This window comes from Mauremys reevesii, linkage group 26 (assembly GCF_016161935.1).
Source record: "Mauremys reevesii isolate NIE-2019 linkage group 26, ASM1616193v1, whole genome shotgun sequence".
NCBI lineage: Eukaryota > Metazoa > Chordata > Testudines > Geoemydidae > Mauremys > Mauremys reevesii.
Genome location: NC_052648.1, coordinates 8,549,176 through 8,571,747, shown reverse-complemented (window position 1 = coordinate 8,571,747; position 22,572 = coordinate 8,549,176). Strand labels below are relative to the sequence as shown.

The following is a 22,572-nucleotide window of genomic DNA, read 5'->3' as shown; positions in this document are numbered from 1 at the left end:
GGGCCAACCCTCCTCCAGCCACGCCCTCCCCCAAATCACAGACTTCCGCAAGAAAGAATGTCTATCTTCTTCTCCTCCTCCTCTCTCTGACTAAACAGCGACCCGGATCCGTACCTCCCCCTGCACAGAGCTGGGATGAAACAGGGAGATAATTGCTACCCAAACTGAACTGACTCCCTGGTATCAATGGTTCTGTTTGAACGTAATAAGATGTTATAGGCTTGGGATTCCTCATTGTAAGCGAGGAGATTATTAGGGACACTGCAGCCCACCAGCAAAGGGATTCATTACTTGTCCTTCAGTTTCTGGCACTGGGAAAATGTAAATCCATTTCACATGATGACCCAACAACAAAAGCCTCTATACAAGGGGATAATTCCTTCAATCATATGTAGGGCCCTACCAAATTTGCAGTCATGAAAACCATGTCACAGCCCATGAAATCTGGTCTTTTGTGCACTTTTACCTTATACTATACAGATTTCACAGGGGAGACCAGCGCTTCTCAGATGGGGGGTCCTGACCCAAAAGAGGGTCGGGGGGGTTATTGTAGTGAGGGCACAGTATTGTCACCCTTACTTTTGTGCTGCCTTCAGAGCTGAGGCCGGGGAGCAGCAGCTGCTGCCGCCCAGGCACCCAGCTCTGAACGCAGCACCCGGCCAGCGGCAGCACGGACATAAGGGTGGCAATACCATCCCAGGCCACCCTTACTTCTGCGCTGCTGCCTTCAGAGTTGGGTCAGGACCCCTACAGTTACAACACCGTGACATTTCAGATTTAAATCACTGAAATCATGAAATTTACTATTTTTTAAATCCTACGACCGTGAAATTGACCAAAATGGACTGTGAATTTGGTAGGGCCCTAGTCATATGGATGTGGATGATGAGCGAGATAGTCAGAGATTCCCAGGTCAGAAGGGACCACTGTGATCATTCAGTCTGACCTCCTGAAGAAAACAGGCCAGGGAACTCCTCCAAAATAACGCCTGGAGCATACTTTTAAAAAGGCATCCAATCTTGATTGAAAAATGGTCAGTGATGGAGAATTCACCATGACCCTTGGTAAACTGTTCCAATGGTTAATTACTCTCACCATTAAATATATCCGCCTTAGTTCTAGTCTGAATTTGTCTAGCTTCAGCTTCCAGCCACAGGGTCATGTTAGACCAGTGGTTCTCAAACTTTTGTACTGGTGACCCCTTTCACACAGCAAGCCTCCAACCGCGATCCTCCTTATAAATTAAAAACACATTTTTATATATTTAACACCATTATAAATGCTGGAGGAAACACGGGGTTTGGGGTGGAGGCTGACAGCTGGCGACCCCCCCATGTAATAACCTCACCACCCCGAGGGGTCCCAACCCCCAATTTGAGAACCCCTGTGTTAGACCTTTCTCTGCTAGATGGAATGGAATAGCTCATTGTTAAATATTTGTTCCCCACGTTGGTACTTACAGACTATGATCAAGTCACCCCTTAACGTTCTCTTTGTTAAGCTAAATAGACTGGACTCATCATCTGATGAGAGAGACAAAACCCACTAGGATTTAGTTTAGAGACTAGAAAAATCAGAGGCAGTGTGATCTAACTGGGAGTTAGGAGACTTGGGATCTATTCACAGCTCTGCCACTGACTCTTGTGTGACCTTGGGCAAGTCACCTCACTTCTTTGCGCCTTTGTTGTCCTCCCTTTGTCTGCCTCCTCAATTTAAATTGAGTTCTTTGGGGGAGGGGGAGCAGGGACTATCTCTTGCTGTGTTTGCACACAGTGCCCAGCCCTGCTGGCCTCTAGGTATTACCACAATACAAACAAACAACAGAAGGGATGAGTGTGAGCATTAAGGTTGTGGAGGGTAAAGTGAAAGCTGATCCGCTTCTTTTTCTGGCTGTGCCACAAGGCCAGGGCCAAGGGGACACCTGACAATGACAACAAGCAAATTCAGGATAAGAAGCAATATCGCCCTATGTAGGGCCTCACCCGAGATGTTCTGAACTCTTCCAGAGGAGTTGCAGATACTCCATGTATCTTAGGACAAGGCCTACATGGTTAGAATGTTTTGCCATAGGAACGAGAAAAAGACTATAGTTGATTATTAAAGAACTGGCTATTATAGTCAGCTTCTGTGGCCATGCACCCCCCCACTGATTACCCCTATTACCATGGGGTAATCAAATCCTCCTGCTTTATGGCACATACTGATTACCGCAGGGGTCAGGAAGTACCCACATGTGTTACAGTGATGCATTGGGGCAGCTCATTTTCTGTTGAGGCGTCAGGTATTGGTTAACATCAGAAGCAGGACAGAGATTAGATAACAATGGTCTGAACCAGTATGGCACATCATACATTAAGAGAAGAAAACCCTTCAGTTAAGGCATAGCAGAAGGAGCAAGCCCTAAACACGGTTAAATACAGCCCAGCCCAGCCAGCTAACCTACAGAAGGGCAGCACAGAAGACACACGGGGATGATTCTACGCTATGTCAACACACGGCCGTTTTAATCGCTGACATTAAAAACTAGGGCAAACTTCTGTGTTGCAAGGTTTGTCTTAACTGGTTATTCCACCCAGACCTCCTTGCCAATTATCTCCTGTGTCATCAGGGGACCACATTTAATCTCGCAGGAATGTGTCTTGATACATGTATAGATACAGCAATACAGTCAAGACCTGTGTGTGTACCAAACCAGTGTGTGTGTGTTTTGGGGAGGGGATTCTGTTGGGACACTACAATAGTGCACTATTCAGTCGGACATCAATGACGGTCTCCCCTCATATACATGGTGTAATGGAAGGTCTTTTTTTCACTGCTGGATCAAACTCTCGAGGCCAAGAGCAAAATTTATCTGCATGCCTATCACAGTCCAATGGACTTTCTCCTCCCCCTAAGTTGCTCTGGTATTGCCATAAAGAAACAAACAGATTGTGGTGATTTTAAGATTACTTATTTTTAAGAGGGAAATATTTAAAGTGACCAGAATGCATTACTACAAAACCACAGTTTGGATAGGATTTTCAAAGACAGCTTTACTTCCTGAAATGTCCAACTCTTATTGTCTCTGGGCACTTAACTCCCTTAGGAAACCTCAGACGTCCCATTTTTGCAAAGCAGGGTGAGGGGCGAGGGAGAATGCCTGGAATTGAATTGGTTACAATGGGAGGGCTTCTGTTTTTAAGGGCAGAGTTGAAGTGTTGTGTCTTGATGGCTCTGTAAACCTGAAAGCAATCAACAAAATTTCAACGGGCAACACGCAGCCCTGTCACCAAATAGTCTTGGCATCAGCCTGAAAAATCGCCATTAAAAAGATAAAACAGGCTCCAGTGCTAACCCACTCCCCAGAACACCACCTAGGAAGGAATCTCTGACCTCACCTGGCAGGGGCCCATTGAGGGACTCTGGCACATGGTAGGGGAGCGGGGGTGTCAGTCCATAAATTTCCATCTGGACTGAAGACAGGGTGAGGATATAGGCCTCTGACGTAGGCCATGTTTCTGTTCTAGCTGCTTGGAAGACAGGGCACGAGTCGACACAAGGCATTTGAGGCCAAATCCTGCATTCCTTACTCAAGCAGGACTCCCATTGTGCAACCAGAGCTCCTCCCAGAGCCGCAACCTGCAGAACTGGGCACCTCAGGACTAGTCCCCTTCACTCCCGAATCACTTCTTTGCAGTCCCATCCTTTATTGTTTTGTCTACAAATTAATCAAATTATCTTTTCAATTCACGCAACCCTTCCTTCTCACCCCCACGTGATCTCACACACATTTACTATTCTGTCTTGCAGACAGACATATTAAGGCTAGCTTTGGATATACTTTGATACCTAGTTTCCCCACTGCCCTCGGGTTGCGAGGCCCAATCAATCATCTTCAAAACTGCAACCATTTTACCATCTCACTCCCCTCCGCCCTGACCAAAACCCTCCCTCAAATACGCACGCCGTTTCCTTTCCTGCTCCCTCTGGCTTAAGAGTTTAAAGGTCTCATATTATTCTGATTGCCTCAAAGGCCAATAATCTTTTCCACACCAGAAAGGAAAAAATAAAAAGACGAAGGTTTAGGTTTACTGACAAAGCAAAGCACACGAGGCAGGACCGGCACTTATGTAATGCCTGGTTTGTGAATAAGCAGATAGTTCTTGTCTTATTGCTCATTATTTGAAGTGCAAAAACGAATCCCAGGAGTAAGCATGCCATAAAATAAATTCCTAGGAATGGTGTCCTGCCATTAACTTTTTTTTCCTCCAGCATAATACTTGATTGTACAGCTATGAAGGAAGGGAATGCTGAACAGCACCTCCTGTCCTCTCTACCTGTTGGGGCAGGAGACTTTGAGTAAGGAGAGAACACCTACCTGTAGCTACAAGCCCAAGCTCCAGTGACTTGCACAGCACTGTACTGAAGATGCATTCAGAAACAGGAACAGGGAGGGGGGAGGCGGGGGGAATTGTCTACTTCCTGGTTTCCAGTGGGGAATAGCTGGGTATGTCAATCAGGACTTTAAAAGCGCAAACAAAACAATAGATGGTGTTAAAATACATTGGGCGGCACTGCTCCACATGCATGATCTGCGGTGAAAGGAGTGCTGCATGCCCTTTCAGAGACTGAAGTATAACTTTGTGGAATTTAAAGAACAGTAGGCATGAAAAGAATAAATGAAAAAGAAAAGAAGTAATGGAAGTGCTAAACACCCACAGCGAACTCCGGGGCATTTTGTCATTAGAGAATGAGGATTTACAAGTCCTGTCTGCCACCTGCAGCTATGCTACAGCACACCATCAGTCCGTCTCCCACTCCTTGTCACATAAGAGCAGACCACTAGCTCCCCTAATCTAGGGCTGGTCTACAGTGGGGCGGGGGAAATCGATCTAAGATACGCAACTTCAGCTACGTGAATAGCGTAGCTGAAGTCAAAGTATCTTAGATCGATTTACCTCTCGTCCTCACGGCGCGGGATCGACGTCCGCCGCTCCCCCTGTCGACTCCGCTACCGCCGTTCGCGCTGGTGGAGTTCCAGAGTCGATGGGAGCGTGTTCGGGGATCGATATATCGCGTCTAGACGAGACGTGATACATCGATCCCCGAGAAATCGATCACTACCCGCCAATACGGCTGGTAGTCTAGACGTACCCACAGTCTTGTCTCCTACCTAAAGCCACACCAGAGCAGTCCCTTTAGTACAGTGTTCCACTTCCTATCATATCAGAGCAGAACCCACTTATGGTCCTGTCTCCCAAACAGAACAGAGGCCAAAGCCTAATGCTTCAGAGGAAAGTGAAAAATCACATCATGCACTGGGTCTTTGGGGAGAAATTCTTCTTTGACTCCACAAGGGATCACCCTATGGCCTGCTCCACAAGAACAGATTATTGCCATTTGGACAGCTAAGAACATTATCCGGTCCGTTCTCCAGAATCCAGCTGCAACATTTGGGCTTTCGACAATGTGATGCAAGACTATGTGCAGCATCAAGATATTGTATGGGAGTATGAGGAGGTATTTGTATAGAATCCCAATGCCTGTCTGACCTCATTTACTCCTGTTCTGACACCTTATTGGAGCTGTTCCAGGATTAGCAGGATGCTCTGAGTTCAGGTACTGAAGGCATGGACACACTACTGACTGGCTGATGATGTGACCAATAGAAGAGAGTTCTGAACAGAAAAAAAAAATCCTATTTCGGATCAAAAGGTCATGGGATTTGGCACAAATACTTCTCACCATCCAAGATGCTAATTTTTTCTCTCTCTCTCTCACTGCTCATCAAAAAGCTTTTAATTACAAAGACATGCTGGTCTCTCCAAAGTTGAGGACGACTGTTTATTGTTTTGATTAGCAAGATAACAAGTGGAAGTCTAATCGTCTGTCACAGATGACTTTAGCATCCTAAGACTGTCACTTTTAATCAAGATTCAACTGCACATCTCAAATGTTTGGGTTTGATTTTCCAAGTTTGGGGGCCTAAATTTCAAACCCGGGCACTTATGTTCTGACGTTCAATTCTACAACTGGGTTCTAAAATGTGTACTTTGGCACCCAAATAACCACTTAGGCAAACAAAATGCTAATTTAACAGCTCAACGGTAACACTGGCCGAGAGCTTCAAAGGTACTTAGTCTCCTATCTTCTACTGAAATCAGTGGGAGTTAGGAGCCTAAATACCTTTGAGGATCTGGGCCAGGGTGCCTCAACTTTAAACTTTCTAACTTATTAATGAGCTTTGGGTTCATTGACAAAATGTAGTTACTTATGACTGCAAAAGCATAGGCATAAGAAAAAAAAAACTGTCAGTCTTCAATTGACATTCATACAGATTAGTACAGTACTGGAGTTGTAAAGCATTATGGGCCTGACATTCAGAGGTTATGGGTAGCCCCAAGTCCAACTGAAGTCAATGGGATCTTCCAGTGCTCAGCACCCCTGAAAACCATGCCTTTAAGAAAAATAAGTATTATAGCTAAGTATTATCAGTTCCCTGTACCACAACGCAACAGGGTGCATTTCTGAGCTCAAAAAAGGCCATGCAAAGACCCACAGATCAGCATAAGGCACAGAACTATTTTATCCACCGTCTAATTCATTAGAACTCCAGCACTGCAAAACTCTCCCTAGGCACAACTAGGGCATGGTGGAAAAATCCCACCACCTCATCCACATTTGGGTTGTGCCGCTGCACTCCCTCTTTTCCCAGAGCAAGTCTGAACAATGGCCAGAATGAATATTAAACAGCAATGGCTCCTCTCCAATAACCCATTCATAGACTTAAAAAAAAAAAAAGAAAATGTTTAAAAACAACATCCGTAAGCAAACTGCTGGAATTCGTAAACCTGCTGCTTTCTCCAAATCAACCCTCATAAATGACCATAGGTTGCTTCTTCAATCCAAGACAAACTGTAATATTCTGTCACACCTCCTCAACCAAAGTACTAACAAAAAAATCATGGAATTAACCACTTCTCTGCTGTTGCACTGCACACAACCCCCAATCCTCATCCTTCCACCTACTTAGACTGTAAACCCTGCAGGGAAGGCATCTTCTCTAATTATTTGTCCATAAAGTGCCTAATACACTTTGGGAACGATATAAATAATACATTTAATAGCAGAAAATCAGCAGAGAGATGGGTAATCTTGTTAGTTTAACTCAGGAACCAGCTGTAAATCCTGCCAAGTGGCCATTACAGGGAATCAGGACCATTCGCTGTCCAGGCTGCTGCTTGGAAATAACGGACCCTCCAGGGAACCACTGGGAAGTCTGCTAGAAATGCTGTAGTAAGAAGATGTAGGTAGCCATATTGGTCCTCAATGTGATGCATTTTATTAGACCAAGCAGTAGCTAATGCACAAACTTTGGGAGCATAAAGATCCCTGAGAAGAATGACAGAAAGGTCTGACAATCTTGTGAACTGTAAGCTACATACAGGTTCAACAAATTTAACATTTTTCCATGGTCTCAGTATAAACCTTTACCGACAGAGAACAGACAGCAGCACTTCCATTCCCCAGCTAGCTAGCTACCAACCAACCACCAGCTCCAAACCATAACTCACCACAACTCACCCACTTGTTATCTAACGGATGAGCCCCGCAAAAGCTGTGGTTCACGATGGGAAGCGTGCAATGACCTTCAGATATATTTCCTGGCCTCTATGGGAGAGCTTGTTAGACTGGCTCCCGGCCCAAAGCATGGGCTTGATTTACAGCTCGCTGATCCCCAACTCGAGGATTAGCTGGGGTTTCAGAGGAGGAGGAAGGCCCTGAACACTGGCAGGAGTAGAGAAGTCCCTTGGTCCTACCAGCCTGAGCTAGTGATGCTGAAGCCTTTACAATACTGGCTTGGTCTCCACATTCCAGCCTCTGCAGCAACTTGCCAGCTTGATTTCAGGGCTCCACGGGGGCTGGCAGAGCGATTTCTCCTCTCCGTGCCATTTTCTGGATGAATCTGTGCACAGCCAGCCTGATGGGGGCTTCCCCTTCCCCCCCCCCCCCGGGCTCCCCCCTTCAACACGCCAGGGGTGGATTATCCAGCTGCAAGTTGTTTCCTGGTGCCACCGTCCGGGTGTGAGAGGCGGGGGGGGGAAGCCCAGGCAGCCTGGGAGCTGCCTCCCCACGTCTGCTCTGGCTGCCAAGGGAGGGGAGAGCCGGCCAGCAGGCTCCCCTCCCCCCACTGGGGCGGCCTTGTGCTTGTGGGCGACCTTGGACCCAACCCCCACCCCCACCCCGCGCCCTGCCCGCGGCTGGGCGGGGAGGCCCGGCCCCACCCCTCCCCCCCTCAGCAGGGCGCCAAGCCCCACCGCAATCCGGCCCCCTCCCCGCGGGAGCCTGGCCGCCTGCCACACCCCACCCCTCCCCGGGCTGCCAGCGACCAATGGAGGCCTGAGCTGGGGGTGGGGGCAGGAGGCCGGGCCTGAGCCCTGCGGACACCACCCAGGCTTGGGCCTACACTAGGCCCCGCATCCGCGGCCTTTCCTGAGCGCGGCGGCCGGGGACCCCGCCTCCCCCCCCGGCCGGGCTGCCCGTGGAGGGGACGGGGGGGCCCGGAAGTGCCGGGGAGGGGGGGGAGGGCGCTGCCCCGCTGGCCGAGCTACTCTCGGCGGCGCCTCCGCATCCCGCCCCCCACTCTCGCAGCACCCTCGGTCCGCCATTGGCCAGGCGGAGCCGGGCGGGAAGGAGGGGCGGAGGTCCTCTTCCCATTGGCTCGGCCGCACGCCCATCAACACACCTCCCGGCCAGGGTTGGTTTGGAGGCGGCCGGCCTTGCGCGGCGCAACCTGGGAGTTGTAGTCCAAGGCCCCATTGCACCTGCAAGACTGAGCGGGGCGGGGAAACTACAAATCCCATGAGCCTCCTTTTCCCACCCCTCTGTGCGAGTCTCCCCCCCATTTGCTTGCAAGCCCCCCCTCAAAAAAAAAAACTCCCCCCCGCAGGAAGCACCAGCCCAGCCAAGTACAACGTATGCACGCAGCATAGAATAGGGGGGGGGGGGGAACTGCATTAACTGCATGGCCGCAAAGTTATTTGCAACCCCCCCGCCCGACCATATTGCAACTACCCCCCGCCTCAGTGCAACCCCAGCCCCCTGGACCAGCCTTGCAAGTGCCAATTGCAAAGAGACAGGCAGGCAGATTAAAAACACCCTCCCTAGAACATGGAGAAGAAAATGAAGCTCGCCCCCCCCCCCGCACACACACGCGCTGTTCACCCTCTGCCCCCTCCCTTTGCAACCCCCCCCTCTTCCCTCAGCTGCTATAAATTCTCGGACAAGCCCCCCCCCCACTTCCCCATGTAAAAAAAAAAATCCCGAGGTTTATACAGTTGGGGTGGCGATAAAGTAAAGCACAAGCCGGGGGGAGCGGGGACTTTCCTCCTTCCAAGGCAACCTCCCTGTTCGAGGTGGGGGTGGGGGGGCGGCAAGGGGGGGGTGAAATGTCCCCCTGATTCAGCACCTCCCCTCCCCACCCAAACGGCCACCCCCCTCCCCGGAGACAGCCCGATCCCCCCAGTCTTACCTTGCTGGTCCTGGGGGTGGCGGGGCTGGGGGTGGGGGGGGTCTGCCTGGAGTTTGGAGTCAGTTCCCGGCCAGCTCTCCCTCTCTCTCTGGTGTTACTGCCCCTACTGTAACTGTATATGCAAAGCCCCGTATGATGCTGAACTCCCTTCCTGGTTTCTCTAAGGGCAAAGGGGTCCTCCCTTCTCTTAAAGGTGCAGCAGCCTCCCCTCTCCCTCCCCGGGCGGCGAGCCTCCGCGCAAGGGCGCCTGAAACAGGCTCGGCGAGTCCCGGCAGAGAGAGCGAGGGCAGGACACCCTCCTGCCGCGGCTCGCCCTTCGCTGCGTCTGCATCGGCTCCCCAAGATCCAGCCCCCAGCCGGGAGAGGGGAGCTGCACCGTTCCTCGGCCTCCCTCCCTGGCTGCGATCCATGTTATCTAACCCAGAGCACCCTGGGGAGAAGGGAGCTGTTGTGTTCCTGGACCCACACGCACGTGCTCACACGTGGAAGCAGTTTTGTTTGTCCTCAGCTGCTACAGCCATCCCCTGGGGAAGTTGGGTCACTTTCACTTAAACCAGGCACCCCGGGTCCCATGGCTTAGAGCCATGGGAGAGGTGGGTTCCACTTCCCCGTCTCTGCCTCATGCTTCCCAGGCCGCCTTCGCCAAGTCACAGCCGCCGCTCTGTGCCTCAGTTTCCCCCTGGGTACTGCAGGAGTGACGGTATTTGTAAAGAGCCCGGGGAGACGCCATTGAAAAGCGCTGCAGACCGCCAAGTACAATCGGACTGTTACTAAGATTTCCCCTTTAGTGGCTAGAGTGGAGGGCTGGGAATCAGGTAGGGCGACCAGACAGCAAGTGTGAAAAATCGGGACAGGGGGTGGGGGGTAATAGGAGCCTATATAAGAAAAAGACCCCAAAATAGGGACTGTCCCTATAAAATTGGGACATCTGGTCACCCTAGAATCAGGACACCTGGGTTCTCCTCCGGGCTGAGCTGCTGAGCAACCTTGGATAAGTCACTTCCCTGCTCCATGCCTCAGTTTCCCCTCCCACCCTTTGTCTGTCTTGTCTATTTAGACGGTAAACTCTTTGGGGCAGGGATTGTCTCCTAGTAAGTGTCATTCTGGGGGTTGACACAGTGAGTGGTCCACAGAAAATCAGTCACGCCCATGAGGTAACCTCCAGCAAACGGTCCAGCTCCTAAAAACGAGAGATGGGGAAGTCCTGTTGTGCTACCTAGCCCCGTACCCTGCCCAATTACATTTGTATCGACCCGCAGGGTTTTCTGAAGTACTCAGTACCATCATACCTGAGCGGCTGACAAACCCTTAACCAGTTATCCTTAGAACAGCTCTTTGGTATTAGCACCCCCAGAACAGAGCCTGAGATGCCCACACAGGAAGTCTGTGGCAGAGCCAGGATGTAGAGATGTTCCCCACGTCGCTTAATGCTTTGCAGGAAGATGCTCAAATACTGCGCTGGTGGGCACGGTAGAAGAACCTAGCGAACAGAATAGATCCAAGATTACCTGTGTCTCAGCCCAGTTAATTGACCTCAATATATTCTTCCCGTTAGGAGGTTCCCATATAAATTTTCAGTCTGCATTCAAGAAACTGTATCCTAGCTCCCCACCACTTCAATGAAATCAGAACAACCCACCCTGTCTAATCTGTACCCAAAGCTCAGACTGGAAATAATTAACCGGTGACTCCACTTGATGCCAAAGTGAGACGCCCTTGCACAGCAGCTTGTGCAGATGTTCACACTATGATCACCCCCTCTTCCTTGTGATTTTGAGAAAACGCTTAGCACTCGCCCCTCTGAAAATCAGGCCTATGTAAGGCATCTCTAAGTGGGCACCCCAAAAATTCAGGGGCTCAAAATCACCCAACACTACTAAAAATCTTGGCCTTGGGCGAATAGCTGATGGATTCTAAGGCCAGAAGAGGCCATTGCAATCATCTTGGTTCATGTCTTGTTTGCCATAGGCCACAGAATTTACCCCAAAATAATTCCTGTTTTGAGCTACAGCAGATCATTGAGAAAAACACCCAGTCCTGATTTTAAAATGACCAATGATGAAGAAACCACCACAAGCCTTGGAAAGCTGGAAAATGGCATGAAATCTGGCATACGAACTATTTGATGCCTATGCCTGAATGGCTGCCCCAGCTCGGTACATGGGAGGAAAAATATAAATCAAATCCTTAAACTGTGATCCGCAGACCCCTGGAGGCCTGCAGACTACGTCTAAGATTTCCAAAGGGGCTGAAATTTTTTAGCGGTCCACAAATGAAAGAAGGTTGAAAACCACTGCCCTTAGAAAAACAGCACAACATTTGTCAAATTCATTATTCAATCACCTTTCACTGGGGCCGCCAAAAGGCCTTTTTGGGAAAGCCTGCTTGCGCGGCTGGCTAGGCGTGCAGTTTGGTAACGGAGGAGGAGATCTGCGGGGGTGAGTCCTCACACTCAGTGCTGCCACTATTTGGTGTTTCACTTAACGCCCCAACTCCTGGAGTCATGTGATTGGGGGAGAATCTCACCTTTCATTTTAAAGTAAGTTTCTAGCTCTGGTGGTTGCAGGAAAAAGCTTGATAGCATGACTCCCCTTTACACACCCCCAACAAAAAAAAATAGAAGCTCAAATATCTTATTGTTGTCTCATGTTTGGGGGCGGAGGGGGGGTGATTTTTGAATGTTTGGTGTTGGCAGTGCTACCAGCATAGAAATGCTCATCAGTGCAGATCAAGTGGAAGGGGGCAGGAACAGATGAGCCCACGGATGGCTTTTGGCCTTGTTAGGGTATAGCACAGAGTAACATGATAATCAGCTCAGGACAGGGGCATAACGAGCTGGTATGTAAGCTTGTTGCTTGTCTCCATCGTCTGATCACCGCTAGCCTTCTAGGGATTCCACCCAAGCACTTTAGGGCAAAGAGCCCTTTAAGACTAAGGTCGGGGGTCGACTTTCTGCTGCAAAAGCCCTAAAATGTGGGATTCTAGGCTCCCTTTGGAGAATCCAGCTCAGCACAGACCCCTCGAGCTGTTACAAGTGGGTCTGGAAGGATTAGATGTTTATCAGTAAATGCCAATAAACGCCCATTTCACCGCACGCACACGTCATGTTTCCATCAGTAACAATAGAAATGTGCAGAGAGGCAAAGTTAGGACAAAGCTGCCTGCCAACTTCGTAGAGTTTGATTGCAGGCTATTTGTTTGGTATGTTTTGACATGCGATGTTGACAGTTTGTGCTTTAACATTTATAAGGCTTTAACTTTTTGAATCCCAACATCGATATTCCAACATCTGCTGGGCTCATTGGAACAGCTTCTGTAGAGCTTTCTCATACTCTCAGTTTTCATTGCTGCTGGTTGAAGAGGGATAGTTCCGTGGTTTGAGCATTGGCTTGCTAAACCCAGGGTTGTGAATTCAATCCTTGAAAGGGCCATTTGGGGATTGGTCCTGCTTTGAGCAAGGGGTTAGACTAGATGATCTCCTGAGGTCCCTAATAATCTATGATTGTTATTAAATAATTAGTGTCTGATTTCCCCACAACTGGGCACATTTAAATAAATGAAAATTGGGGGGGGGAAAGATGCTTAAAACCCATAATTTTATGCAACTGTGAAAATTTAAATAGATAAAAATAAATGTTTAAAACCAAACATCAACGTTATCTGTTGAAATTAGAAACAAAATAAATAAGCATCAACTCCTGCCAAGCCTGGTTACAAGCAATACCCCTTTAACTGTGTTACATTTCAACAGCATGTTTCATATAGCAGATTCCCACAGCACAACACTCCATGGCACTGCTGGAATGTGGCCACTGTTGGTGGGAGAGCTGCACATCACACCGTACCAGGTGTTGTGTGTGGATTTTGGCCAAGGACCCTGGTGAGGACCTTTGCTCCTATAAACAGTATCCTGGGTACTTTAATGTCACCACAGAATATATGGGGGGGGACCTTGGCTTTCCAGATCTCACCTGAAAGATACGAGTGATTTTTAAAGTCCGCCCCTGCCCGGGCCTCAGCTTTTTTTATGGTAACGTTGGGTTTCATAGGAGGGGAAAGTGGGTGTGTTTAAAATTGTGCACATGCGTGCGGTGACCCAGGGACTTGTTGCTGCTGACTGGCAGAGGGCACAGGGGATGCAGAGAGGTTTACAGGGATCCCCTGGTCCAGATATAGGCATACTAGTTCACCAAAGGATGGCAGGTAAGGCAGGGTTTCTCCAACAGGGGTCGCCGCTTGTGTAGGGAAAGCCCCTGGCGGGCCGGGCCGGTGTGTTTACCTGCCCCGTCCGCAGGTCTGGCCGATTGCGGCTCCCACTGGCCGTGGATCACGCTGATTCCAGCAGCTCCCATTGGCCCGGAGCAGCGATCCGTGGCCAGCGGGAGCCGCGATCGTCCAGACCTGCGGACGGGGCAGGTAAACACACCGGCCCGGCCTGCCAGGGGCAAGCGGCGACCCCTGTTTGAGAAACTCTGATGTAAGGTCTCTATCGGGCTAGTAACCTGCTGACTGTCAGAACCATCGCAAAATGTATGTACGGATAATATTTAAGGAGTTATGTGTCGATACTAAAATTATGTTCTTAAGGCAGGCAATTAGGAGGTGGCATGTCTCATGCATGTTCCTTTTAGGCAGGGGGTAACCGATGCTTCTCTCTCTGTCTGGTCATATCTGTATTGACTGCTTCGCAATGGACACATTTGCAACTGAGCCACAAGCTAACCAAGACTGTGAAATCGACAAGAGATTGCAAAATCTACAGCAAGGCATAATCAGCAAGAGGGCGTCTGGTTTATGAATGAAGGCGGAAGGACTGTTTTGATATATCTGGGGTTGCAGAAAGAGACACCCAGGATTCCTTCACCTAGGAGACAAGGTGGCAGCGTGTTTCGTCTCATGACTGAGGGATCTCAGCCGGGCCCAGCTGTAATTCGCTGTCAGGACTTTGGGGGTGAGCTCGGGCCTGTAAGACGTGAAAGAATCTAGTTAAATAAGGTTCTAGAATGTGTGTTATGATTTTTCTTTGGGGGTAACCCTTTGTTTCCAATACTTCGACTTGACTCGCTGTCGCTTGAATCGCTTCTTTCCGTTCAACAGCCTTGTGCCTGTTTCACTATAAACATGCCTAAGTGCTTTGTGTTAAGCAGAGAGATGGTCTGAGGTGAAACTGGCAAGCGTCTTTGGAAGCAGCGGCTCTGCCAATGTGGCAAGTGGCCAGTGGATCCGGGGCTGGGAGATGCTTGAAAGGTTGGAGTGGGCCTATCGTTAACCTGCAGAGGCCTAAAGGGGAGTGCTCGTGTTGCCGGTGGCCACTGGCATCAGGGAGCTGATATGTGGCAAGCACAGGCAAAGCTTCCTTGCGTTCACACAGCCCCACAAGCACAAGTGCCCACATACCACCAATGAGCAAAGCACTCACCCAATAATCCCTAGCCCCTATAATAGCACTTTTCATCAGCCAATCTCAAAGCACTTTACAAAAGCGGGCAGTGTCATTATCCCCATTTTGCAGGCAGGGAACCTGAGGCGCAGAGAGGGGGCAAATGACTTGACCAAGGGCACCCAGCAGGCTAGTAGCGGAGCTGGCAATAGAATCCAGGCCTCCTGGGACCCACCATGCAGTACCCGATCCGCTAAGCTACACAACAAGCAAGCAGCCACGCAAATGTGCACACGAGTGTGTACGCACCCACACACATCCCCACACACTCCCACGCTCTTCTAGAGCGTTTCAGCTTAAACATTTGGCAACCAATCGGGCAGAAGCAAAGAGGGAGCTGGGTGGGGGGTTGTTTGCTTTTAAAGCATCACAGATATTTTTTTCTAGTGTATAAACTCACAAAGGGAAGAAATCAAAACCTCAAAAATGTAGAGAGCGAAACAAAACCCATAATAAACAGCTCCCCCACCACCCCAGTGAGGACTAATCAACAGATCTGCAGAGGGATCTAGAAGAGAACTAGATAAATTCACAGAGGTTAAATCCATAAATGGCTATTAGCCAGGTTGGGTAAGGAATGGTGTCCCTAGCCTCTGTTTGTCAGAGAATGGAGAGCAGAGGAGAGATCACTTGATCATTACCTGTTAGATTCACTCCCTCTGGGGCACTTGGCAGTGGTCACTGTCGGTAGACAGGATACTGGGCTGGATGGAACTTTGGTCTGATCCAGTCTGGCCGTTCTTATGTTCTTACTGGGACACTCAAGATAAAAACTGCTGGCCTGTTTATCATTCAGTACCTGGATTATGACTAATAATACCCTGCCTTTATTTCCCTTACTTTTCACATAGGGTGACCAGATGTCCTGATTTTATAGGGACAGTCCCGATTTTGGGGGCTTTTTCTTATATAGGCTCCTATTACCCCCCCCACCCCCTGTCCTGATTTTTCACACTTGCTGTCTGGTCACCCTATTTTCCCATGAGGATCTCAAAGCACTTTACAAATGGATAGGTAGCCTCAGCCTCCTTTTTACACTCTGGCAGAGCAAAGCACAGAAGCCCTGATCCAATGCCCGTTGAAAGACTTTGGATCTGGCCTGGAGAGAGGAAGTAAAGTTACACATCGAGCGGAGGGCAGCGTTGGAGATGGAATCCAGGCGGCCTGATTTATACCCCACCTGCCTTACACACAACTAGACCAAGTCAGAGTATTATGAAGAATTGTAATCACTTCACCTCCCTGACACCTTTTGTTTCTGTGCGCTCACTCAGCAAAGACTAGCCAGGTCAGTTTCACTTTCTATTACTGGTCAGTTTTGTTCTCTCTGCTAGGCTGTTCCCTTTGAGTTTCCATAGCAGCAGGTGAAAGGTTAAAATCATGCCACCCACAGAAGGCTTTTTGCTGCAATTAAGGAAGCGAACAAAGAAAATCACCAAAATATCCCTTATTGGGCAGTCTTGCATTAACTCGTTTTTAAAAAACATAAAAGTCCATTGGGGCCTAAATGGAGAGGCCAGTGCAGTTTTGCCGGCACTCCCTGTTTAACATGTTATTTGTCTGAAAGCCCCAGTTTCTGGAGTTAGGTGATTCTCAACTTCCACTTTCTTAAATTTCCGGCCTTCCTGACTGCAAAGAAAGGGTTGAAAATGTGACCCCTGAAGGTTCAAAGACCAGAAAGCGAAAAAAAAAAAAAAGAACCCAACAGGTATTATTTGAAAAAAACCTGCATGAATGTTAAGGCAGCCTGGTGATTTTTGAACGCTTGGAGTTGGCAAAACCGTAATGTGCCTTTAATCAGAACTCTCAGAAGGTGTGTTCACAGGTAAAACAACATGCTGTGTTTGCACAGCGCCTGTTCGCACAATGGTCCGGGACCCGGGCTCCTTACATTCTACCACAATACAAAGAACAACGTAATAACGCCAATGGGCTATACGCCCTCAGCCAGAGGATAGATGGTCGTACACCCTAACATAGGCAGGCCAAACTGTGCCATGCGCAGAGATCTTCTAACTTTAATGAGGTATGATTAAGGATTCTTTCTAAGGAACAGAGGCTGGGATCACATTTGAACCTGGCTCATTGGGCACATGGCAATGTAGCCTAGTGGTTAGAGCACAGTACTAGAGTCAGGGTTCGCTGCCCCACTCCCGCCTGGTTTATGAAGCTGCACTCGCAGGCTTAGACCAAAGCATGTCCCCCTTGCTGCTTAGGCTGGCAGAGCTTGGAAGCTGTGCAGAGGTACCCTGCACTAGGTGCATCCATAGCAATACTCCCAGGCACAGATCCCAAAGCACGTTACAAACGTTACTGAGCTGACCTTCACAACACCTTGGCATGGTAGGCGTTCTAATCTATAGGTGGGGAAACTGAGGCACAGAGCGGGCGTGTGACCTGCCCAAGGTCACATGGGAAGTTATTTTGGGCTATAGGACTATCTAGATTTAAATCTCAGCCCCAAACCGGAGACTTTTCACAGACAGAGCGCTGGAAACACCCAACCTCTTCCCTGAACTCGCCCAGGGAGAATGCCAGAAATATTGTTCCTATTGCGGTATGGCAGGTGGCCCCAGCTGAGATCAGGGCCCCATTGCATTGGGCGCTGCATAGACACATGGTACAAGACACCCCCTGCCCCAAAGACCTTCCAATCTAAATAGCCATGAGAGACAACGGAAGTAGGATGACCAGATGTCCCAATTTTATAGGGACAGTCCCGATATTTGGGGCTTTTTTTTTCATATGGGCTCCTATTACCCCCAACCCCTGTCCCGATTTTTCACACTTGCTATCGGGTCACCCTAAATGGAAATGCTATTACCATTGTACAAATGAGCAATGGAGGCCAGGAGATTAAACACAATTTTCTTTCTGCCATCCTTTGTCATAGAATCATAGGATATCAGGGTTGGAAGGGAGCTCAAGAGATATCTAGTCCAACCCACTGCTCAAAGCAGGACCAACCCCAAATAAATCATCCCAGCCAGGGCTTTGTCAAGCCTGACCTTAAAAACCTCTAAGGAAGGAGATTCCACCACCTCCCTAGGGAACCCATTCCAGTGCTTCACCACCCTCCAACCTAAAACTCCCCCACTGCAACTTGAGACCATTGCTCCTTGTTCTGTCATCTGGTACCACTGAGAACAGTCTAGATCCATCCTCTTTGGAACCCCCTTTCAGGTAGTTGAAAGCAGCTATCAAATCCCCCCTCGTTCTTCTCTTCTGCAGACTAAACAATCCCAGTTCCCTCAGCCTCGCCTCATAAGTCATGTGCTCCAGCCCCCTAAGTCTTGTCTATTTAGATTGCGAGCTCCCCAGAGCCGGAATTCTCTCCTACTCTGTGTGTGTCGTGCTCTGGGGAAGGCCGCGGTATCAGAACCAGAACAGAATAGGGCCCCGTTAACAGTGAGGCCTTCTAGATGCTACAGGAAGTCTATGGCAAAGCCAGGAGTCCTGAGACTAGGGTGACTATATGTCCCGATTTTATAGGGACAGTCCCTATATTTGCGGCTTTTTTTAATAGGGGCTCCTATTACCTCCCTTCCCCCGTCCCGATTTTTCATATTTACTGTCTGGTCACCCTACCTGAGACCCACGTCCCCCAGACCTTCCTTCCTCTCTAAACTACCTGGCTCTTCACACTCTCTAACGACATGCAAGAAGGTGGGGTTGGGGTTTGGGTGGTTGGTTGATAATTTATTTCCCCTTTCCTTGGGGAAAGCAAAGTCTGTAGCCGTGCAAGCAGAAGACTGGGAGTCCGGGCAGTGCTCTGTGTTAATACAATGCCATCCCCCTCTACATCCACTACAGACGGTATACGGGATACGGTTACTTTAAAGCGCATTTTCATAGCCCTCGGGGGGAGAGGAGGATCTGGGGTGGGGGGCAGGTAGTAAAACCGGCCGATGGGCGTTTCTGTGTGGTGCATGCATGGGCTGATGGCGTCCCACGTAAAGAACGGCAGGAGGTGTAGGGCTTGTAACCTCAATGTGATGGCTCCGGTAGCAGATGGGCAGCTCCCTCCCAACCTCCTCTCCCCGAGACAGATCCTCCGCTGACGTAGATTGGTGCAGCTCCATTGTAGGCAGAAGATCCAGCAAAAGCAGAATTATCCCACCAGCACTGATGGGAACGGGCCTCTTTCATGGTAGCTTCAGCCAAGATCATGTTAGAGATGGAGAGAATTTTTAAAATGCAATTTCCTCGGCAGTCCTGACCGGTTTCCATTTCCGAGCTTGGATAATGAAAATCGATCGAGCTAGTTTTACTAGTGGCTGGCAAGCGTTTGGTTAAAGACGCTTCCCTTGCACCTGCCCATCCCCACACATCTCCATTTATGAAGATGTTTCCAGGGATATTGTGTCTGAAAGAAGCACGTAGGAATTTTCGGTGCCACTGGTGGAAGCTGAACCTTAGAAACCCGGACTGGGATTTTCACAGGCGCCTAAGGGAGTCGGGTGCCTGTGTTCGGCTCCCAAAGCTGCATGGCAGTGGACATTGCTGTGTTAACGCCTGTGAGGGATAGCTCAGTGGTTTGAGCATTGGCCTGCTAAATGCAGGGTTGAGAGTTCAATCCTTGAGGGTGCCATTTAGGGACCTGGGGCAAAAATCTATCTGGGGATTGATCCTGCTTTGAGCACAGAGTTGGACTAGATGACCTCTTGAGGTCCCTTCCAACCCTGATATTCTAGGATTATTATCCTCTATGATTTATCTGTACATCTATCCAACTACTGATCTGGGCTCTTAAACAAGGGCTTCCCAAGGGGCCTGTTAGCATTTAAACAAATGATTTGAATATTGAGCAGTGTATTATAACCATAGCCAGCCCTTGCAAGGATCATGGCTGGAAGATGACCAACAGGGAGGCCAAAGACCTGCTACATGGACCATATATCAGTGGACTGTAGAGACACCAATCTGCATGACAGTCAGGAGTAAAATCATGAGTTTTGGAAGAAGGCTATTAAAGTCACCGACCCCAACAGGGAAGTGGCAAGAGAAAAGAAGTAGTACTATGACTGTAGCCAATTCCAGACAGGCAGGCCACCACGCAACGGAGCAGGCCAAACTAACATCTGTACAACAGAGCTGGGTTGAGAAAGGAAATTCTGTTCACAGAGGAGTTCACTGTTTTGTTTCATTCCAATTCAGAGAGAAACCCAAACAGACCAAAATTTTCAGCACAAGGGGATGAGAACCAGGCATCCTGGAAGCCCTGAGGTCTCACAGAGCTATAAAACTGCAGTGTTGACATCCAGGCTCAGGCTGAAGCCCAGGTTTTGGGACCCTTGCCGCTCGTGGGCCGCTGCGGGTATTTCCTTGCAGCGTAGACAGACCCAAGCAGGCAGGAACAGCACTGCATTCCATCAAATCATCATCAAAATCAAACTGTCGCTGCAAAACTTTTCACTTTTGCATTGGCAAATTCTGACCGAAAAAGGTTTCATCTGAATTTTTCCCCGGCAAGCTCCAGTTACAGTAGCACCCAGGAGCTGATTCTGCTGATCACGTTCATGTCAACAGCAAAACTCCGGTTGACTTCAATGGGGCCAGGATTTCACCTTCCATTTTTAACACACAACCCGTCCAGAGCAAGGGAGAGCGTTTTCTTTAATTAGCTTCTTGAGTGCCATTATTTTAAGTGTTTCAGGCTGCCAGGTGCATAGGCCGGGTCCGCTTCATTGCTACGTCATGTGCCACGCTGCTCACTCCTTTAATCGGATGGCACCATTTCGCCAACCTTTTTCTCTGTCCAGAGGATCAAAAATGATTGCAGGACTCTGTGTATTTTGCTAACAGCAACTGATTATTCATATCTGCTTTCCAAGCATCTGTGCTGGTTGAGTCAGTTTCACTTTACAACTAAGGGAAACTATTTTTTTAGTCACATGATTTTTTTCTTTTAAAACACCTACATTTGGGTCCTAAACTCGTCTGATTTTTCTTTGGAAGAAGAGTGATGTCAAATGCGTCCTCTTCTCTCTGTGACGGCAGGTGGACCGTGTCCCATTTTTCACTCAGCACCCATCCCCCTTTTAAACTCTGGATTTCTCCAAAACAATATTGTAGAGGCAAATTCTATGCTCCTCCACTACAGCTAGGGAGACAGAGGCTATTCTTTCCCCACTAGCATCCATGCTCCCCAGCACACGCGCGCACGCACACACACAAACACGTACGTACGTACGTTCTGGGGGCAGAATTCAGGGTAATGAGAAATGCAATGAGAAGTGCCTCTTTCTTCGACATACTATTGATTGCTATGAGGGTCCGAGATCCACAGTGCTGAAATAATTCTTCATCCTCTACCTTCTTGAAGCATAAGAACGGTCACGCTGGGTCAGACCAATGGTCCATCTAGCCCAGGATCCTGTCTTCCGACAGCGGCCAGTGCCAGATTCTTCAAAGGGAATGAAAAGAACAGGGCAATGTATTGAGTGATCCATCCCCCATTGTCCTGTCTGAGCTTCCGGCAGTCACAGGTTTAGGGACGCCCAGGGCATGGGCTGTGTCCTTGACCATCTTGGCTACTAGCCATGGATGGACCTATCCTCCATGAACTGATCTAATCCTTTTTTGAACCCAGTCATACTTTTGGCCTTCATAACATCCCCTGGCAACATGTTCCACAGGTTGACTGTGCGTTGTGTGATATACTTCCTGGTTTGTTTTAAACCTGCTGCCTATTCATTTCATGGGGTGACCCCTAATTCTTGTGTTATGCGAAGGGGTAAACACCACTTCCCTATTGACTTTCTCCATCCCCTTCATGATTTTATAAACCTCTATCATATCCCCCACCCTCCGTCATCTCTTATCTCCGATGACCAGGCCCAGCTTTTTTAATCTCTTTGTCTAGAAGCTGTTCCTCACCCCTGTATAATTTTTGTTGGCCTTCTTTGTACCTTTTCCAATTCAAATATCTCTCTTTTGAGATGGGGCGACCACAGCTTTATTCAAGATGTGGGCGTACGATGGATTTATAGTGTGGCATTATGATATTTTTTGTCTTATTATCTATCCCTTTCCTAGTGGTTCATAACACTGTTCGCTTTTTTGACTGCTGCTGCACATTGAACAGATGTTTTCAGAGACTATCACAATGCCGCCAAAATCTCTTTCTTGAGTGGAAACAGCTAATTTAGACCCATCATTTTTTATGAAGGTTAAAATTCATGTTTCCGTTTAAAAAATCATGTTTAGAAACCACCTGTGATGAAATGAAAGAGGAAAAGGGCCTTTTAATGTAAAGTGCCATTTATTTTTTTTTTCCATGATGAAAATAGTTAAAAAAAATTGCACCAACAAAATGCTCAATACACTTTCTCCTTCACCTCCAAAACCAAGCGCAAAAGCAAAACAAAAATATCCTAAAGCTTTTGAATAGTAGAACTCCCTACCATTTTCCATTTAAATAAGAGGCAAAAGAGAGACACCCCCCACCCCAGAGCCTCATGGTTCATATACATGACCAAAAAACAGTACATAGTCATTCAGAGCACATGATCTCACCATTTCCATTAGAATTTTTTTTTTAATTAACCCAAACACTTTGTATAATACATTCAATCCTCAAGAGTTACCAGATTTGATGGAATATAAGTGCACTCTAGGA

At 48.5% G+C, this 22,572-nt stretch overlaps 1 protein-coding gene across 3 annotated transcripts in view; it reads right to left on the bottom strand.

The window, feature by feature from the left end:
• ZBTB7A (zinc finger and BTB domain containing 7A) overlaps positions 1–9,793 on the bottom strand; it is a 29,461-nt gene extending 19,668 nt beyond the window's left edge. The window contains exon 1 of one of the 3 annotated variants that reach the window (XM_039515996.1): positions 9,512–9,793. The gene's annotated coding sequence lies outside the window, so the exon portion shown is untranslated. Of the gene's footprint in view, positions 1–7,553; positions 7,788–9,511 lie in introns of those variants that run through there. The other 2 variants (XM_039515992.1, XM_039515993.1) reach the window with 2 other exon arrangements.
• Between the last annotated feature and the right edge of the window lie 12,779 nt (positions 9,794–22,572).